Genomic DNA, 20,923 nt, shown 5'->3' with positions numbered 1-20,923 from the left:
TGAGGTACCTCGGTATGAGATTACCACAGGTGCTGGTACAAATGTTCTGTCTGGAGCTAAGCCATCTCTGCCTGGACCAGGATGGATCACCACTTTTGCAAACTGGACCTGCCCTTTAAAGATGAAAGTAGATACATGCTGCTCCATTTATGTAAATCAAGGCTACTTCAGACCTTCCTTTATATGCTAAAAAATAAAAAGTCCAGGATCCTAGGACAAGCTGTACTATACCACATACACTTCTGAGATGACTGATCCTCATTTTTCTAGCTTCCTGCATTTGCATCCACATTCAATGTTTTCATTTACTTTCTACTTTAATGTCTCTTGAAATTTGTAGTAAAGCAGTGTATAAGCTGCTACAGCAATGTGCTGCGCAGTGCTGTTACAGGAAGGAGCCCATTGTCCAAAGTGAGATTCCTCAATGAGGCAAATTCATCATTAAACAAATGCTTTAAAATTGTAAATGCGCTTAACATGCAGAAACCTTTCAATGGCATTTATGGAGAGAATTTGTGATTCTTAAGAAGACAAACAAATAAACACACACCTGCTACTGTTCAGCATAGCAAACATCCTCTTCAAATGGACTTATACTTTACCTTGTAAGCAGAATATTGTATATTCTGTTTTCCTCCTGGGAAGCTTTGAGTTATGGGACTTAGAAGAAGCTGTTACACTAACAACACTTCCACTGAAACTCTTGTGCCCTATGTTGAGGGGAGTACCTTTGGTTTTACACTGTTTATCTACAGCTTGTTGATAAATAACATTTTTGTTTGAACTGTTTTTGGAAGAAAGAACATTTTGCATATTTTTGTCTGGTTTTCTACAGAATATTTAGTTTTTAACCATAAAAAAAACCCTCAAATGCTTAATTTTTCAAACATAAAAAATTTTAATTTTCATTCTCACTTCTGCATCTCTCCTTTTCTCCATTTCCAGTACCAAATGAAAAAAAAAACTTGTCTCTGAAATATTTTGATATCCCCACTTCTATGTTCTGTTGGAATTTCTCATGTTATTTGTGAACTGTCTTGTGCATTTGGTCATCATTGGCCCAGGGCCCTGTATTTATAAATAATATCACTGAAAAAAACAACTTCTGCAGACCATTATGTTGCTACAAAAACCTTTATTGCTGAATATTTTTGCAAATTTCAGAAGAGTAACTGCCCTATTTCTCCCGCATTTCCAATTGCTGCCTTTTTGTTCTGTGGGGTTTTTTCACCTAATTTTACCATTCTATTTGAAAAATCCAGTATTGTGCTGTCCTACATTTTCTCTGCTTATCTTCCATCCGGTTACTATTTTGCAGTTTGAGAGAGACCACACTGGTGGATGCAAGATCCCAAGTAATATTTATAGGAGTAGAAAGACCAAGATCACTTTTCTCTCCACCGTTTCCATTGCCACCATTTCTATCAACCAGACCTGTGCCATTAAAAGCACTGACTTCAGAAGAGACATGATTGGCAAATTAAGGGGATAAAATATGTATTTTTTTTCCTCCAGGGTGTTTTCATAAGGTAGCTCTTACCCCACAGTACCTGGAGCTACCATAAACAGCTGTCTGCAAGGAATTCAGTCAACTACTTTCTTTTCCTACAGCCAACTACTTTATTTTCTATACTTTTATTTCTAAATCCCGCTCCACTGCAACTTTCCTCTTTTATGCTTAGTGTTTTCTTGCTTAAGTTGCAAGGGGTAGACAAAGATGTTTGTCTCTGGTAAATTGTACCTGTGTTTTCAGAACAAAAATATCCCAGGATTGGCATGTATATACAATCACCCTTCTATTGATGGTTTAGTGAGCAGTTGAATGCAGTGCCACTTTTCTGCCATTTAATCAATGATACAATCCTGGGATAACCATAGACATACTTTGTAACATTCCAGAATAGATTGTAGATAGAATAGATAGAAAGAACTACCTCTTATCTGGGAAACTTTTTTTATGATTTATCCTGGACACCCAACATGGACATTTGTATGATTGCACATTGTCCCAGAATAAAAAGTTTTATCCCAAGATAAATGCAACATCCTTTTTCAGCCAGGGAACCACCTAAATAATACAATGAATGATGATACAGGTTTCCTGGACTTTGTGTGTGTTCTATATGTGCGAATTCGCTTATGCGATGACCCTTTTCATATAAAAAAAAATGTTGTATTCACGGTATATTCACTTTTATGTGATTGGTGTGGTGGAAGCCCACAGTTAGCTGCTTTGTGCAGTGCATTGTGGGAGTGACGCATACCAAAATAAAATCTCTTATGTGGATCTGTGCTCCTCTCTTGTTGTCTGCGACGTGTTTCTATAGTTGCCATCCCCATTATGATAGTGCCCTGTGCTTGTGTGTACTGTCTGCTGTTGGTGAGTACCAAAATTGTCTTGTAAAAGTGGTAGAAATAGGCCTGGGGGGCAGCACAGTCGAGGTTTTGGAACGTAACCCTATTTGTTGCATTGTAAAGTAGGTTCCCTTTATGCAAATACAAGTTATGTGCCATTTTCCATGAATGCAGGTACAGCATAAAGCAATGGAAACCTGTATTGAAAATTCTTGGCAAGAAAGTCAGATACAGAATCCTTAAGCAAACCACCACTGACAATTCAGTCCAAGGGTAAAAAACAGGTGTTGGGTTGGTCTGACGGTCCTGGGCTTTGACTCCCATCAAAAAAAAGAGCGGAGACAGTTGTTTACACATACAGCTTGAGTATTATCTAAGATACTTCACAGAAATTTGAAGTGGGATGATGGGCTTGCACATCGGTAGGATCCCAGATTAAAATGCTTTTTCCCAGGGCTAGACTTGATGCCTAATCATAGTTATTTTTATGTTGCTTTCCTACATCATCTTCTTTCAACATTTAGATTCTTTCTTTAATATTTTTGGTAGTGTAAGAGTGAGGTTGTAGCTGTGATGGTCCAGAAATTATGTGAGGAGTAAGGATATTTGAATATTTTTGCAACCTTTACTATTTGGGCTCATTTTTTCCTTCTAAAATAAAGAGGCTGGAGGGACAGGGTGGAAACCAAACACAATGCATCCCTAACCACAGCCTCTCCCCTAAAATCCAGTGATTTAATTTCTACAAACACACAACTGCTGTTTTATTATTATCTGTGTAACTAGGTGGACAATTTTGTGTTCATACAATGAGCATTTGCCTGTGTTTTGAAATCAGCCACACCTGGCCCTAGTGATTTAATTTTAAAAGTAGATTAAGAATGCTGTTTCATTTTTTAAACACAAAACAATACTATCTAATGGTTTTATTTTTAATTCACCAACATTCCTATTTGTTAACTTGTCTTTTAGGATACCTTAACATTGACATAAAAATATTTTTAAAAAAGGATTATCAAAAAAGAATGTTTTGTGAAATATCATCATATTAAAAAAATGCAATTCTGCTTTGATAGTAACAGCCCTTTCAGGATTTTTACCCAGGTTAGATATTTTGGAGACACATTTTAGTTTATAAAGCCTCAATGTTATGGCAAGAGGAGTGCTATATTTTATTCTCTTTGTTAAGGTCTTCTGAGCTTCAGAGCAGCCCAAGCCATTCTCTTAATTCACAAAGGGATAGATTTGTGCAACAAATCTGAGACCTCAGAGAAAAGCAGCAAGATCCAGAGAGAACTTATGACAGATTTCCTGAAGCAGATGCACCACAAAACTGCTAAAAGGCTGAGCCCGAGGCAGTTTGCAGAGGGAAAAGTACAGCCCATCTGAGCCCATTTTGGCTAGGAAATAGGGGAGCCTCCTACTAGAATTGAAAGTATCATACTTACCAAGCAAAGTCTGGAAGGAATAAACAAGGACACCATTAGATATACCTTTGATGGACTAGTTAAACCATTTTAAGACCCAGTTAAACAGACACACATGCCTTTCAAACCCTAAATGTACAGAAGTCACACACTACTAATAGGATTTTTTATAGTGTTTGAAAGTATATTTTTTTCTATAGCTGGGAATAATTTTTTTTATACGTAAAAGTGTTACTATTTCTCCATTACCACATCATTAAATTTACTCTATAATATTGTAATACCATTTTCTTTTGCACACAAAATGCAACTGTCCTTTTTTTAGACAATGGATGCCCCCTTCTGGTAGAAGGTTAGTTTTTTGGTAAGCAGAGTGTGTGTTGAGTATAGAGGGGCACTATAAATGCACTCTCATTTGAATGAGGCATGATGTGATGGTATAATTCACAAAGGAATTGTGGCTGAGTTGTTCTTTGGCTCACTGAAATAAAATGTAATTAGTTAATGCGTATACAGAGTTTTGAAAACATGAAGACACAGAATGTAGAATGCCAAGTAGTGTTATAATATATGGTACAATCACAGTGTCTGTAAATTCAAAAGGCATTTTGAAACATCCCAGCATCATAATTATTGGTAGTATTTAATTTTTTAATTGGAGGTGTGATTGGAAAAGAAAAAGAGAGATGAGGTATAAAAGATATTTTAACCATGCTCTTCTTTCTTTAAATCACCACAATATTCTGCATTTTTCTTTTACCTAAAGCAGAAATAGTAGAAAAAACATTATTCTCCTCTGTATCCATGACTCCTGAGTTTCACCCCAAGTTTAAGCCCAATGCCTTGTTCCATGGACTATACTATATTACCTGGTTGGAAAATTGGGGCAAACTGATTAAAAACAAACCTATAATTTTTAGCCAAAGCTTTTGATTTTCAGGTTTCTGACCAAAAAAAAAAAAGATTGGGGTGGGTGGGTGTGTGTGTGTGTGTGTAGTCCCAAGCAGAGTAGTCAGAAGGATACTGATATGGAAGTCATAAGGATATTATTATTATTATGTGAAAGACCCAAAACAGCAGCATCCCCCTACTTTCTGAATTTTATGGAAATGAAACAGGACAGGAAAGTTCCCAAGAAGCTTCAGCAATGGAAATCATGCCCTAGGATTCTGCTCCTGAATTTAGAGTACAAAGCCTTCACAGATTGCCATTTTCAATTGTGGAAACTGCAAGGGTAACATTATTATGCTTCTTTGTGGCATGTTCAAATCCTGCCTCAGGTTTTTTAAATGTCAAGAATTGGCTTTCCTTCCAGCTTTTGCTGGAAAAATTCATTTGGGTAGGCTAGAAAAACAAAGCAGGATCTTCTTCTCTGGTTGAAGGAGCAAGAGGTTCCTGTTCATTTCTACTACTTCCTCCCCACAACCACTCCTTCGTACAAAAATGTTGTACTTAAATGAACCCTCATTGGTAAATGTATGGCTTGTCTTAAGAACTCTTAATTACCAGTTTAAAACTAGCTCCACAACCACTATTTTCAGCCTAGCACAAACCCTGCATGTGCACACACAACTTCTTCACACACATCTAGCTCCTATGTCCATGCCAGGTCCATTATTCACATAAGCGATGTTTCTGCACTCTGAAGAAAAGTGATAATATAAACACAAGCTGGATATTTTATGATGGGAGGCAGTATGTGGCTTTTTAATACATCTTTATATTGGCAGCACTGCAGAAATAACAGAGCCAAATGGGCTGTTCCTTAAGACACTGTGGTATCTTTTCTGTTGGCAAAAAAAAATCCAGTTACCTACTTATCAGTGTTCTGGCATTTTTAATTGCTATGTTAAAACAAAACCAGGTGTGCTCAGTCAATTGAAGGTGATCTGTGAGAGCAGGACTGTGGGATTAAGCAGTTTCATAGATTAGGATAGCTGAGAGAATTTCCCATCTATTTTTCCCCCTCTTCTGCTCAGGAACATTTTCTAGGTTACTGGAGCACTGAAATATACTCAGAAGTTTTCAATTTGCTCATCACTTACCTGTAGTTAGGGATTCTATACCATCCACGCCTCTCTCGCTCCCCACTTCTGACTCGATGCAACATTCATTTTTATTACTTCATTTCCCCCACAATCTCCTTTCTTTCTCTCCTCTACATTCTGCACTCATCAAGTTGTTCCATTTCAAATCAATGGATCATTCTTCTGGACAGCCTTGAAATTTTTGCCCATACTTCCATAGGAGGCAAGTGGTCAGAAACCTCTTTCAATAGCCTCAAACTCCAAATAAAAATGGAAAAAGAGACCATTTAAAAAATACAAAGGGGAATCTGTTTATAGACCATGCAAAAACTCATCATTTCCTTTGAACAAAAAGTTTTTACATAAATATTAATACAGCATCCTCATGAAGGAAAGGAGAAAATGAGGGCTTTCATGAACAGGTTAGAAGAAACAGATGCTAAAGTATCTATTGGCAAACAATTTAGAAAAAACTACACTACTTTCTTTACATGGATGGGAATTTTTCCCCCTTATTTGCTAGGTTACTAAGGACACCAAGAAACATCTTAAATAGACAGTAGTGAACTCAGCATTCAGTGGTGGTGATCAGCTCTGTCAAGTCTTAAATTAAGCAAGCATCTCTGTCTTCTCTGAAATTGGGGACAGCTTAAATTGCAATGGCCAGCTGGAATACATTGCTGTAAGCTTACTACTTATAAGTGCATCATAAAAGGATATAAAGACTAAACAAATACTGAGTAGTTATAGTTTTAGACCTTCCCATTAAAAGTGCATAGAAACAAAGGCATAAGATAAAAGGCTGAAAAATCCCTGGATTTAGATTGCCACATCCCTGCTATGAAGAGAACAAGGAAGTAACAAAATTGGTATTTTGTATGATACTTGGTCAGTAGGAATGCTTCCTTGCAGTCAGGTCCTCAGGCAAAGAGTTCAACTCAGATTTAAATAAAATATTCAGAGAGTAACATTCTCTAGGTCTCCCAAAGATTATGTCAATATATAACCTGGGGAATGATCCAGGCCATTCCCACCTATTTAGGCTGCTTTCTATCTAAATCTGACCCAAAAATTCACATCCGCCATGTTTCCCAACAAGAGTTCTTCTTTAAGCCCAAAAGGAAACTATAACCTGCAAACAGAATACATTTGGGAAACTGAAGAAATCCTGGGCCTAGTGAAAGGAGTAGCAAAAGTCCTATCACTTTAACAGAGGCAGAACTATACCTTTAATCTCACCTACGAATAGCCTTCTTCCATCATAGTGGCACATGGAATTTTTCAGAGATTTAAGTCAGAAAGTGTTAGATTGGCTGGTTTGACCTCTGTATTGTAGGCAATACATTTCAGCCAGATACCCCTATATTAAGCCCAAAGACTTTGATTAGTGTAAAGCATTTTAATCATCAGGAGACTAAATTATGTGCTAGAGTAAGAATAGGAAAAATGAACGTACCACCAGTTCCAGAGTCCCTGCAATGGCTTGCCGTTACATCAGCCAGCCCAAAAGAAGAGGAGTGGGTGGAACAAAACCAAACCCAAGGTCAATCTGCCCATTTAGCCAAGGAAAAACTCCTTGTGACCCCAAATCTTGCAATCAGAGAATGCCTCAGCAAGTCATACCAGCTACACATCTAGGAAACAAGAGTCTCTGTGCTATCCCTGAGCATTTATTCACCCTTCCCTGTGTCCCATCTCCAGCTGTAGAGAATCTCTGATGCTTAAGAGGAAAGTGGAAAAAAGCCACACAAGTCAACTGTAAGTTACAGGGAGGGGTGGCAGAAGAGGTAACGGGAGGGGAAGAAAAAAAAAAATCTTTCCTGACTCCTACATGCCACCAGCTAAAACTCTGAAACATGATATAATTATAATCCTTGTCACAGAGCTGAACATTTAATGAGCATGCAGAAGACAAGGCAGAGCTTTGTGTTCTCCCAAGACTCATGAAGGAAATGAACAGAGATATTCATGGATTCTATAACCAGAAGGGACCACAACAATGATCCAACCTAATCTGTTCCGTGTCCCACAAACACGCACCCCAGAGCTCAGAATTTCTCCCAGCAGTTGGATAGAAGCGTATTATTAAAATGGTGCACACCAAAAAACAAACAAAAAATCCCAACGACAATCTGAATCAAACCAAGCCAAAAAATCCCTTATATTCATTTTGAAGACAATGATAGGTCTACCACAATCACTAGTAAATTGCCTCTGTTAGTTACACTGAAGGATAAGAAATTGGGTCTTATTACAATGTTAAAGTGGTCAAACTTTATTTTCTAACCAGTGGCTCTTGTTATGCCCTTGTCAGAGAGATTGAAAACTGACACAATCAGATCTCTTTTTCAGGCTTGCTTCCAGCCTCTGAATAATGATTGTTACCATCTTCTGAACTCCATCCAGGCCCCAGAACTGGACACTGTGTTCTAGTAAAGGTCTTATGTGACCTCTTTATACAGCATTGGCTACATCCTTCCATTTACTTGATATTCCTTTTGTATACATTGTCTCAGAGATTTTATATCATCTGGTAAAGGATGATACTGTTAGAAAATATAAATACTATGTAGCACTGAACGAAAATCCATTCTCAGGGTCCTCTTTCCCCCATGAAAACAGTCACATTCATCAATATCTTCCATTTAACAATATTTGGAGATGAGTCAGTGAGCCAGTTTTTAATTAATCTAATGTGAATTGTATTCATTCTATTTAATGGAAACGGTTTAATCCAAGTTGAATCCTTTGAAAAAGCCCAAGTCATGTATCACATTGTTTTTTGTCAAGTAGACCTGCACTTCTGTCAAACAAATCTATCTTCTTTTCTTGACAAGACTTTTTTCAAGTATTAGGAAAAGCAAGCAGTTATGGGTAAGTCCATGAACCTGTGATATTCATTTTCTCATATCACTTCTTTGCCTGATACCCACATTGGCAGGGGTTATGTTGTGCAGCTTTTTTCTTACATAAACCCATAAACATATGTACATAAAATGTGGCATACATTTTTATCTGGGTAATATTAAATGTATTATTAACTCAACACAATAAATAATAGGCAAAAAAATACTTTAATACTGTAGGGCATTGTGAGTGACAGAAATTCAAGAAACCCCTGATGAAAGAACATAAATGTTTACAGTGCAAAATTAAGATGGCTGAGACTTCACATTTACTATTAGAAGTTAGCAATTTATTTGCTTTTGTAGTTTCAATGCACCTTACTCAATGGAACTGCCAGAAAAACTTCCATCAGACAAGTTCCCATTTCTCAACTCATGCTATAATAGTCAGCTCCCTTACCTATGCCCAATATCCTTAAATCATGGTCAGTAATGTCCCTATTAAAAGGTCAGTGTATGCAAATTCATCACCAAAAACAAAACAAAACAAAACAAAACAGAGAGAGAGAGAAGTAGGGTAGGAAGTTACTATACTTTTTCCATAGTTATACTGTACTGCACTTAAGAATTGCTATTAAGCAAATAAAAATGGATTGCTACAGTTGTTGCTGTCAAGCATGTTATTCTGACAGGTTAAAAGGAATAGAAGCTGTCAAGAAATCTATAAAAAATGAAAGATTGTGACAACTGCACTTGCTGATAATTGGGAGTTGAAGCTTTTAAATTATGTAAAACTGCATCTTTTAACACTTATAGCATTAAGCAGTAGCCCTAGAGGCTAGTACCAATAAAGTTCAGTAGCAGCGTTTGAGTTTCTCAGTTCAGCTTCAATATCTTTACAATTCCATTAAGTCTGACAAGATTACAGTTAGAGTAACACATTAACCTGCAAGCTATTTCTTTAACAACATGTGCTATACAATTCCTTTGAAATCAAAATAGAATACTCACTATTTGTGGGACTGGAGCATCTATTAAGGTTGCCCGATACTTCCCATTGTAAACCCCTATTTTCAATTGTATAACCTTGCCAGATTTGAACATCTGACATGCCAGGTGTTGCTTCAGGATGATTTTTCCTCATTCTTTTTTAAGTTAAAATTTTTATCCAAAATGGTTCAGCCATTTTCCAAGATAAGCCTAGAGAAAGATACCTTAAGACATTTTGGCAACCTTTACTTTGAACAGCTCAAGCATTTCATGCTTTTGGAGCAGGGACTACCAAATTTGTTGCATCTTGGGTTGGGGGGGGGGATGTGAGAGGGTGGTGGATATTTATGTCAAGGATGTGGCTTTTGCCTTCCCTATAAAAATCTGCCCCAATTCAGCCACGTTATAAACAGACTCTTATCACTCAGTTTAACAATTAATCTCTCCAAAGTTTCCATCCTCACAAGCATGCTTGACTTTCTCAGAGCTCCTACTGATGATCAGACTGTGCCATACCAAGAAAGTGACTGCGAATGCTGCAACACCAGGGTTTAAGGCATGAACGACGCATGCACCTGGCGGCTGGGGGGGGGGGGGGGCACAGCAGTGGTGGGAGCGCAGTGGTGGTGGCGGGAGTGCAGCAGCAGGAAGCGTGAGCTCCCACAGATGCCACTGGCGCAGTCGGTAGAGGGTGGGGTGGCGAGCGCTGACCAGGGGTTGGCGACCACCCACAGATGCCACCGGCAGTGTTGGCAGTAGCCAGCGGGGAATCGCTGACTGCCTGCAGATACTACAAGAGGTATCGGCAGCGGGGGGAGGAGGGGTGGCAAGCGGCAACTGCCTGACTTTTTGTAGGGGGTGCACTGGTCAGGGGGGTGCAGCCAAAATTAGGGTCTGGGTCTACGTACAAGGATGACACTATGGTACCACAACACAGATGGAAAGTGGGTAACCAAGTGAACTGTGAGTGGCCTTGCCTCATGAAAGATGATCTAAGACCCCTGAAAGAGGTGTCATGTGAAGATTTTGGGGCCGAGTGCAGAGCCATTCCATGTGCATGTAGCCAATAAAGGGTGCATGGACGGAGCTTGGTGTGTGTCTGGGGCTGTGTGTGGTTTTGGGTGTGCTTGGGGGCATCTGTGGGTGGATGTGTGGCTGTGAGGTTTTGGGTCTGTGTGTCTGAGGGCACGTGTGTGTGTGGTGTGGTCAAGAGAGTGAGACTGATTGAGGCCCGTGTTGGAGATTGACCGGGGTGTGAGAGCATAGGGATGACTGAAGGAGAGAACAGGCGCTCTGTGGAGGCTGTGCTGTGTATGTTCCAGAGGCTCAAATGTCTCTTTGCAGTTGCTCCCCTCTGGATCTGCTCCTACATCGAAGTAAATAGAGTCAGCTCCCCAGACTTTTCCTCCCTGGGGGTATGCATCTTTGACACAGAGCAGCCCTTTTACTTTATTATTATCACCTCAATCCCTCCCCTCCTGTCCTTTTCTTAGTTAAGCACCCTTGTTAGAAAGGCATTGAGGTGGGAGGTAAGCCACCGCTGACCTGTACTGAAGGATGGACAGCTGGTGACCGATGAGACGGCGGCAGAGATAAATAAAATGACTCTTGCCCCTCTATAATGTATTCCACTCCTTTCTCCCTGTTATAGTTAATTGGTTAATGTTTGTTGATTAGTTGTGGTTAATATTACTTGTTAAATGTTGTTAGTTGCTCGCTATTAATAAACTGTGTTATTTGTTTCACTGCTAATTGAGTGTGTGTGGTAGTTAACTCAACTTAATCTAATTGCATGGTAAATTGGGTAGTGATAGATATACCCTGGTTTACCAGCTAATCGTCTCAGAGCCAAGAAACACAGTGGACAGTATAAGGTACAGCCCATTGAGCAACCTCAGTTAATTAGGTGCTTAATTAAGTCCCCACATACCAAGGGGGTGCATGTGCACCCCCTATGCGTCATCCCTGCCTTAAGGGGAAAAAAAGGTTGTCTCAGTCGAGATGTTTGTTAGCTACTCCAGGTTGAGCACTGGAGCCAAAAGCAATGAGCCAGTCTTTTCCAACAACCACCAGTTGGCGCCTTAAGAATCACAGAAATTAAGTGCTGGAAGGGACCTTGAAAGATCATCAAGTCCAACCCCTCTGTTCTCGGCAGGAATACTGCTGAAATCAAATGATCCCAGCAAGGTCCAATGTCCTCTTCAAGACTTCCAAGGTTGGGGACTGCACCACCTCCTTGGGAAATCTATTCCAGAGTCTGGTCACTCTTACCATAAAGAAGTTTTTCCTTGCATCCAACCTGAAACCATCCTCTAATACAGGGGTTTTCAACCCTTTTCAATAAGTGTACCCCCAGTGGTTGGATGTGGTGTGTGTGTGGGTGGGGGGTGTGGGGGGGGGGGGGGGGGTGTCAGCATGTGGCTGGATACGGAGTAGGGGTGGTGGCACACGGCCAGATGTGGAGCAGCGGCAGCACAGTGGTGACAGCGGCTGCTGCATGCGAGCTCCTCTCCCCCCACATCTGGCCAGTTGGATGGGGCCTGTGCTGCCCACAGAGGGGCACCGCTACCCTTGGCCCCCCCCCCCTTGCTCCTCGGAGGTGGTGGGTGGCAGTGCTCTGTCCCCGCATGTCTGTGCATACTCCCTAGGGCCTTGCCAAGTACCCACGGGGGTACACATACCCGCCATTGACAACCCCTACTTCAACAGTTTATGGCCATTGCTCGCTGTCCTCTGCTGGGGCTCCCTAGTGAACAGTTTCTCATGGGTGACAAGTGCTGCCTTAGGACCTCCCTGAGACCAGTCCCGCTGAGCAGGATGGCATCACCTGCGGGCGATCCTGGAAGCGGCTACAGCCATTGCAGCGATCAGCCAGTACTTGCAGGGGGGGCACTGGCACCCCCACCTGTCTCCCCTGCCCATTGCCTAAGCAGCGAGCATAGCCGGTCAAGGGGTACACCGGCACCCACTACACATTGCCACTGGTTCTTCTCCCAGCTCCTGATATTCACTCCTTACATACTTATAGACGTCCACCAAGTCCCACCTCGGTCTTCTCTTCCCCAGGCTGAACAGTCCCAGATCCCTTAGTCTTTCCTCATAAGGTTTATCCTCCAGATCTTTAATCACTCTTGTGGCCCTTCTCTGGACCCTTTCAAGGTTTCATAGTTTCATAGTTACAGGGTCGGAAGGGACCTAATAGATCTTCTAGCCCGACCCCCCGCCAGGGCGGGAGAACAACCCAAAAACACAAACAAAACCACTCACCCTAAAAACAAAAACGGGACTCAAATGAGTCCAGCCAGGTAAGTATCCAGCCTCTTCTTAAAGATCCCCAGGGTAGGGGCCAGCACCACCTCCCTTGGAAGTTGGTTCCAGTTCCTAGCCGCCCTAACTGTGAAGTAGTTTTTTCGGATGTCCAATCTGTACCTCCTCTCCATCAATTTGTGCCCATTACTCCTTGTTATGCCAGCGGGGGCTAGGGGAAACAGCGTCTCCCCCAAACCCTTCTGGTTCCCCCTAGTGAGTTTATAGACGGTCACCAGGTCCCCCCTCAGCCTTCTCTTGTGGAGGCTGAATAGGTTCCGGTCCCACAGTCTCTCACTGTAGGGTCTGCCCTGTTGTCCCCGGATCATGCGGGTGGCCCGCCTCTGGACCCTCTCCATGTTGTCCACATCCCTCCTGAAATGGGGCGCACAGAACTGGACACAATACTCCAGCTGCGGCCTGACCAGCGTCGCATAGAGGGGGAGGATCACCTCCCTGGCTCTACTCGAGATGCACCTGTGGATGCACGACAAGGTCCGGTTAGCCCTGCCAACCATGACCTCGCATTGTCGGCCCATGTTCATCTTGGAGTCAATAATGACACCAAGATCCCTTTCCGCCTCCGTGCTCTCAAGTAGGGAGTTCCCCATCGTATAAGTGTGCTGCTGGTTCCTACTACCCAAGTGCAGCACCCTGCACTTGTCCGTATTGAAACGCATCCTGTTCCTGTCTGCCCACCCCTGTAACCTATCCAGATCCTTCTGCAATCTCTCTCTCCCTGCTAGCGTGCTCACCTCCCCCCAAATTTTGGTGTCATCAGCGAATTTAAACAGGTTGCTCTCCACCCCAACATCAAGATCGCTGATGAAGACATTGAACAGCGCAGGGCCCAGGACCGAGCCCTGAGGGACTCCACTACCCACCTCCCCCCAAGTCGAATATGATCCATCCACCACCACCCTCTGAGTGCGACCCTTCAGCCAATCTGCAATCCATCTGACCGTGTAGGCATCTATGCCACAGTCGCCTAGTTTATTAATTAGGATGGGGTGAGAGACGGTGTCAAAGGCCTTGCTGAAGTCCAGAAAGACTACATCCACCGCGACACCTGCATCCATGGCCTTTGTGACCTGATCATAAAAGGCAATCAGGTTGGTCTGACATGATCTCCCCCTAATAAATCCATGCTGATTGCCCCTGAGCATCATTTCTGATGCCGGCCCATCACAAATGTGCTCCTTGATGATCTTCTCAAAGAGTTTCCCCAGGATTGAGGTAAGACTGACGGGCCTATAATTGCCCGGGTCCTCCCTTTTCCCTTTTTTGAAGATGGGGACCACATTAGCTACCTTCCAATCATCTGGCACCTGGCCCAAGCACCACGATCGCTCGTAGAGCCGTGCCAGGGGCCCTGCAATAACCCCAGCTAGCTCCCTCAGCACCCTGGGGTGGAGAGCATCCGAACCCACTGACTTGAACGCATCCAGCGTGGAGAGCATCCGGACCCGCTGACTTGAATGCGTCCAGCCCCTCCAGAAGCTCTCTAACCCGGTCCTCCCCAACCTGAGGTCTGAAGGTGATCCCCTCGCGTCCGGCTTCTATCACAGCAGGGAAGTCCCGGTCCCTGCACAAGAAAACGGAGGTGAAGAATTGGTTAAAGAGGTCCGCTTTATCCTCTGACGCAACCACCAGATTGCCCCGCATATCCTGCAGGGGCCCCACATTACCCGGCGCCTTCTTCATCCTCCCAATATATTTGAAAAAGGACTTTTTGTTATCCTTAATCCTGGACGCTAATCCAAGCTCTATATCCGCCTTGGCCTTCCTAACAGCCCGCCTGCAGGCCCGAGCAGAGGAGGTATACTCCTCTTTGGAGATTACACCCACCTTCCACTCGGCGCACTCCTGCCCCCTTTGCTTCTTGTCGGGATGGACACCCCTTGGGCCCCGAGTATCGTTTCCTTAAGGAACGACCACTCCTCTTGGACGCTGAGTTCCTCTGCCCTCAAGGACCCCAGTTCCTCTCCCACTAAGGTTCTCCACATCTCTTTTTGAAGTCCACTGTCCAGAACTAGGGCCTCACCAATGCCAAGTAAAGTGGAAGTATCACTTCCATAGCCCTGCATCAGCTAATACATCCCAGTATGCTAGTAGCTCTGTTGACTACAACACCACACTGGTGGCTCATGTTCATTCTGTGATCAACCATAACCCCCAAGTCCCTTTCAGCCATCATGCTGGCTGGGACAACTTCTCCTAACCTATAGTAATGTTGTTGGTTACTTCAGACGAAGCACTCTGCATTTATCCTTATTGAACTTCATTGGAGTTCTGCTCTGCCCACCTTTCCAGCTTGTCCAGGACTGCTTGGATCTGCATCCTATCCCCTAGCATGATTGCTTTTCCCCATAACTTAGTATTGTCTGCAAACTTGGCCAGTGTGTTTTCTACATCCTCATCTAAATCATTGATAAAGATGTTAAACAGCATGGGCTTAAGAACCAAACCCTGCGGGACACCATTGGCTATTTCCAGCCAAAACAATACAGACCAGTCCACTAACACTCTCTGGGGTTGACCCCTTAGCCAGTTCCCAACCCACCTGACCATGGACTCTGCCAGCCCACAATCCCCTAGGGTTTGTTTGTTTGTTTGTTTAATAAGAGTGTCATGGGAAACCATTTTAAAAGCCTTTTTAAAAAATCCAAGTATATGACATCAGCTGTGTCTCCCACATCTAAGTTCATTACTTGATCATAGGAGGAGATGAGGTTGGTCCGACATGAACTGCCCCGCACAAAAACATGTTAGCTCTCCTTCAGTATCCTGCCTTCTGCCAGTCTCTCACAAGTGGACTTCATGATAATTTTTCCAAAATTTTACCTAGTATCGAGCTCAAACTGACTAACCCATAGTTTCCTGGATCCTCCCTCCTTCCCTTTTTAAAGGCTGGCACCACATTGACCCTTTTCCAGTCTTCCAGGGCCTCTCCCAAGCACCACGAGTTTTCGTATACCTTTGCCAACAGTACCACAGTGACTTCAGCCAATTCCCTCAGCACTCAGGTGTAGTCTGTCCGGTCCTGCCGACTTAATGACATTCGGCTGCTCTAAGTGTTTCCTCACCAGTTCAACACTGACCATTGGTTGGCATTAGCACTCCCCCAGTGTCCATCAAGGTGGGCTACCACCATTTTCATGCAGGAACATCAACACAAAGTATTCATTAAAGGCAATATGGAAGAAACTGTAGGATTCAGAGGCAGAGGGGACTGGAACAAATCTGGTGCGAATGACCTGGGTAGGATTTAGGAGAGGGGAAAGAGGGACTGGACAGTGAACAGAACTGGAGATGGGGAACTGGGAACCAAGGGGAAAGGGGACTTTAACTGGTTGGGCAATGAGGCTTGTACCTGGAAAATGGCAGGCTGCAACTGGGAGGCAATGCCCGAGGCAACCCACCCTCACCCTTCCCCCACAAGGCAGCATAAAGGAGCAGCAGCCAGCAGCCTTGAGAACAGCATGTTATAAAGTGCAAGGTGTGCTGTGAACTGTAGTTCTCTGGAGTGGCAAGGGAGTTCACTGCTGTGGGAGGTAAAAACATTTACCACATTTTTATGCCACAAAAGACCATGTCAGGAGGATAAAAAATTGCCGATTTTCATAGCAAAAATGTAGGTCAATTATCCTACCAACGGCAGCCAACTTCACTGTCAGATCCTAAGCACACTGGCTTCTAGTCCCTGGATTTCTTTCCAAGCTTGTCTCTCCCCCTACACCTATTCATTGTTTCCTTCCTCCACTGTCAATCTGTATTAAGCCCCAGCCCCATTTCCCTGTCAGCCACCCTACAAAGCTATGATTCCCAGCTTACCTTGCACTCAATTACACACTGCCTGTGCCACTTTGACATATAGCTTGGAAGGACAAGCTAAGTCGGGAATGGGTAAGTACCTTGGGCATGAGGTCTGCTTTCCCTTCGCATGTTACACTATTGCTGGGGTGTAAGCATAGCAATAGGACTGGCTGAGCAAATGTACTGGGACAAGGAGTCAGGGAAAGGGAAGAGAGAAACTGGAAAAAATGAGCTTCAGGAGAACGAAGAGCGAGCTTGGACCAGGATCTTGGGTAGGAAAACTAGAACTGGGAGGTGGTTGGATGATAAGACTGAAAAGGTACTACCTGCACAAGAATACTGGGACCAACACAAGGAGCCCAAGAGTAGACAGGTGAGCACAATGGAACTTGGACAACAGGCTTGGGGTGGGGAAAAGACTGGATTGGGATGGGAAGTAGCTGAAGGTGACAAGGCAAAGAATCCAGAATCTGCAAAAAACCCAGATGAAAAGTATATACTTCATTCTCTTTCAGTATCAGTCCATATTAAGGATGAGAAACTGCTACTGCTATTTGCTACTCCATTAGCTCAAAAGGGAGAGATCTGTGCACTGGACCTAATACTTCTATGTCCCATGATGAATTTTTTGAGTTTGAGTTATTTAAAATTTAGAACCTCCTCCCAAACGCACGTGCGCGCACACACACGCACACACATTAACGTTGTGAGGTCAAATCATGGAAGTGAAAGAAAATGCCAAAATGAAGGGTGTATATGGATCCTTAATTTACCCCCTGGTGTGTCTGTATTATAACAATGATTTTTAATTACACAGTCACAAACTGTTTTTCCACAGGACCTCTCTCATTCAGTAGACAGAATGAACTGGGCTCATTATTTTGTTTTATACTCGTTAAACAATCTGGTCTTATTTACTGCATACTGTTCAAACTGTGCTCTGAAAACAACATTAATTTCCTTACAGACTTTTCCATGGTACTCATTCTTCAAGCGATGCACATAGGTTAAGGGCAAAAGTATCCACCATTTTTGAGCATCCAACTTGAGATCTCAGGACCTAATTTTGCAAATTGCTTAACTGTTTCCAAGCACTGGTACATCTGATTTTACCTGCAACCTTAAATGCTCAGCATTCCTCCAGATCCGATCCTAGTAAACCAAGCTGGAGAACCAGAATATGAAGAACATGCAATCAGTGACCACTTATAGAAAGTGTAAGTAATTTCCCCAGGATTCCTTGGAAGCAGGGATAAAATCCAATTCTCTAGGACAGCATTTAGCTGCCCTCATCATTAAGACATTGTTTTGTTTCCTACACTCCCCTGCTTCATTTGCTTTGCACCTTCCAATTATTAGAACAAGTGTCATTAAGACTGTAACATAAATAAAGCATATAACACAAGGGGTTCAAATCAAGATGAAGACAAGAAACCCTAATTTTGGCATCTCCAAGTGTCTGACTTTGTGACCTCTATCTAATTTTGATGAAGCTCTCATGTGCCGTAGTAGTATACAGTTGCCAAGAAATCTTAACTTAATCGTGGCTCTTTTATTCATTTCAGAAAACTGCTGCTATTCATTCTAAGATTTGATTTACCAGGGAAATAAGGAACTGTAATTATAGAGGAAGCTAGAATTTGGCAGCGAGCGTTTCTGAACAACTAGCTCTCACTGAAGGGATATTAAGAAACCACTAAGATATCAAAGAAGCTTAAGTGCTGTTAAGCAAACACTTTATACCATTTCATTCATGACGGACCTGAGAATGGAAATTCTCCTCCCTATATACCTTCTAGCTTAGATATCTTGCAACGTTATGGTCCATTAACACTAGATATAAACGGCTGAGAAAATGAGGAAGAGGTACCAAAGAGGAAAAAATACACAATAAAATATTTACTTTTACAAACATTGTCAGGAAGTTTACAATACACGAATGAGTACAAAAGAAGGCATAAGGACTTTAGGCTCACACCATTTAATTTAGTCTACAACCCAAGGAAATCAAGCACCATACAACATAATTAACTTATAACAACATGTCAAAGTATTTCCTGCTCATTACCCATGCAGTTTTTGTTTGTTTTTTTTAATCTTTGACAGAGCTCAGTTTTAATTACTGTTTTTTAACCATGTCAAAATTAAAAAATATATTTTGTGCACTTATCCCATAGTTAATTAGCCACGATAGACAGCTGCACAAAAACAATTTGAGGAAGAAGGCAGAATTAGTAAAATATTTAACAAAAATGTATTTAAAACATTAATAGGCTTATTTACAAAAGTATCCTCATGCATTAATAAGTGAAAGCAAATACTGTCACTTTCTTGTAAGAAGTAAAACAAAAAACTAAACTATAAATATATTTTTCAACATACATGTGTCTCTCAAAAGTTCAGAGACTTGTTTATTGCCATAACAGGCATGATGAAAGGAACCAAACTCTTAACTTGTTTACTCATGCTTTAAATATGACTTTAATAGAAAGAAGGGAAAGTAGCCCCCTTTTTCTTTCTTTTTTGTGATTCATACAACTCATTTGACTGGGGGGAGGGCTGTGTGTATTCTTGGAGGTTTTCCTCCACTAACATAACACAAATGCAATGCTGCTTACATTAGGAAATATCAGGTTTATAATTTTTATGCTACAAAGAAGCAGAAAATGGGAACAAACCCATTTTCCTCACCTTCAGGTTACACTTAACACATTCATACCGTAACTCTGTTAACTGAAACCAGTTTATTGTAGTTTACAGTTACTGAGACTACAAACACATTTATCACAGAGGCCATTTTACCAAGTATGGCTTCCCTACATATTAATATATAGAGTTGTGGTCCATGGTGTCAAATACCATTACAGAACTGCAAAGGTCTGGAAATGTGTAAAAGGCTAGTATTCCTATGCACAGGGATGTAGAAGCAGGGGTGGGCTGTGGCACATCCAAACAGGAGCCTGTGTGAATGCCAGGGTTTTGTTTAGCTTTGTTTTGAAACATATACCCTGGAGGTTGGAGCACAAGCATTAGACAAATAAGCTCTTTTATGTACTCTTTATTGTAAATGATTTTCAAACCTCTGTAAGCTGGGACCCTCCCAAACATCCATTCTTATCCATGCTATTGTTCTTTCATAAACTGACCCTGACAACCAATTGCAGGCTCATAAAGAGCCCTTCTAGGCAAAAAGACACAGGAGACTAGTCCCTAAGTTCCAGATACTAAAACATATTTACAAAACACCTTTGAGGATCTGGGCCAGAGTGCCATGTCTGCATCTAAACAGCTTCCCCTGCAGTCCTCCCTTAAGGCAAAGTAGAACTGCACTGCCCATTTCAGCTCAATGCACAGACCACATGTCACAAGACAAGATATCCCTCTTTGGAGGCCTTTCCTTCCTCCCATCTACATCCCTGGCAGCCACCTGACCTCCTACATTCCCACTCAACCACACTGACCCACTTAAAGAACCCTCCTCCTCCCTCATCTCCAGAAACAATCCACACAGGTTGGTTTTCATCCATGTAAAGCCCCCTACTGCCAAGACTGTCACAGTTTAAAAACTGCAACCAATAGTGACACCATGAGGAGAAAAATATACAAAAATTGAACTTAAAAAAAAATTGGAATTAAGTTTAATCTAAGTCAGGGCTGCAAACACAATCATACATTAATCATAATGTACAGGTCACAGGGGTGGGGAAATTAGAATAGGATGGGATTCAGGGTGCTGCACTTGGGCAGTAAGAACCAGCAGTATATCTATAGGCTAGGGAACTCTCTTCTCAAAAGCACAGAGGCAGAAAGAGATCTTGGAGTCATTATTGATTCCAAGATGAACATGGGCTGCCAATGTGAGGACACGATCAGGAGGGCTAACGGTACCTTGTTGTGCATCCACAGATGCATCTCAAGAAGGGCCAAGGAGATGATCCTCCCTCTCTATGTGACACTGGTTGGAGTACTGCGTCCAGTTCTGGGCGCCGCACTTCAGGAGGGATGTGGACAGCATTGAGAGGGTCCAAAGGAGGGCCACTCGTGTGATCCGGGGACAGTAGGGCAGACCTTACGAGGAGAGGCTACGGGACCTGTTTAGCCGTCACAAGAGAAGGCTGAGAGGGGACCTGGTGGCTGTCTATAAACTTACTAGGGG

This window comes from Alligator sinensis, unplaced genomic scaffold (genome assembly GCF_000455745.1).
Source record: "Alligator sinensis unplaced genomic scaffold, ASM45574v1 scaffold933_1, whole genome shotgun sequence".
NCBI lineage: Eukaryota > Metazoa > Chordata > Crocodylia > Alligatoridae > Alligator > Alligator sinensis.
The sequence above is the reverse complement of the archived record's forward strand: the minus strand, read 5'-3'. Positions refer to the sequence as shown.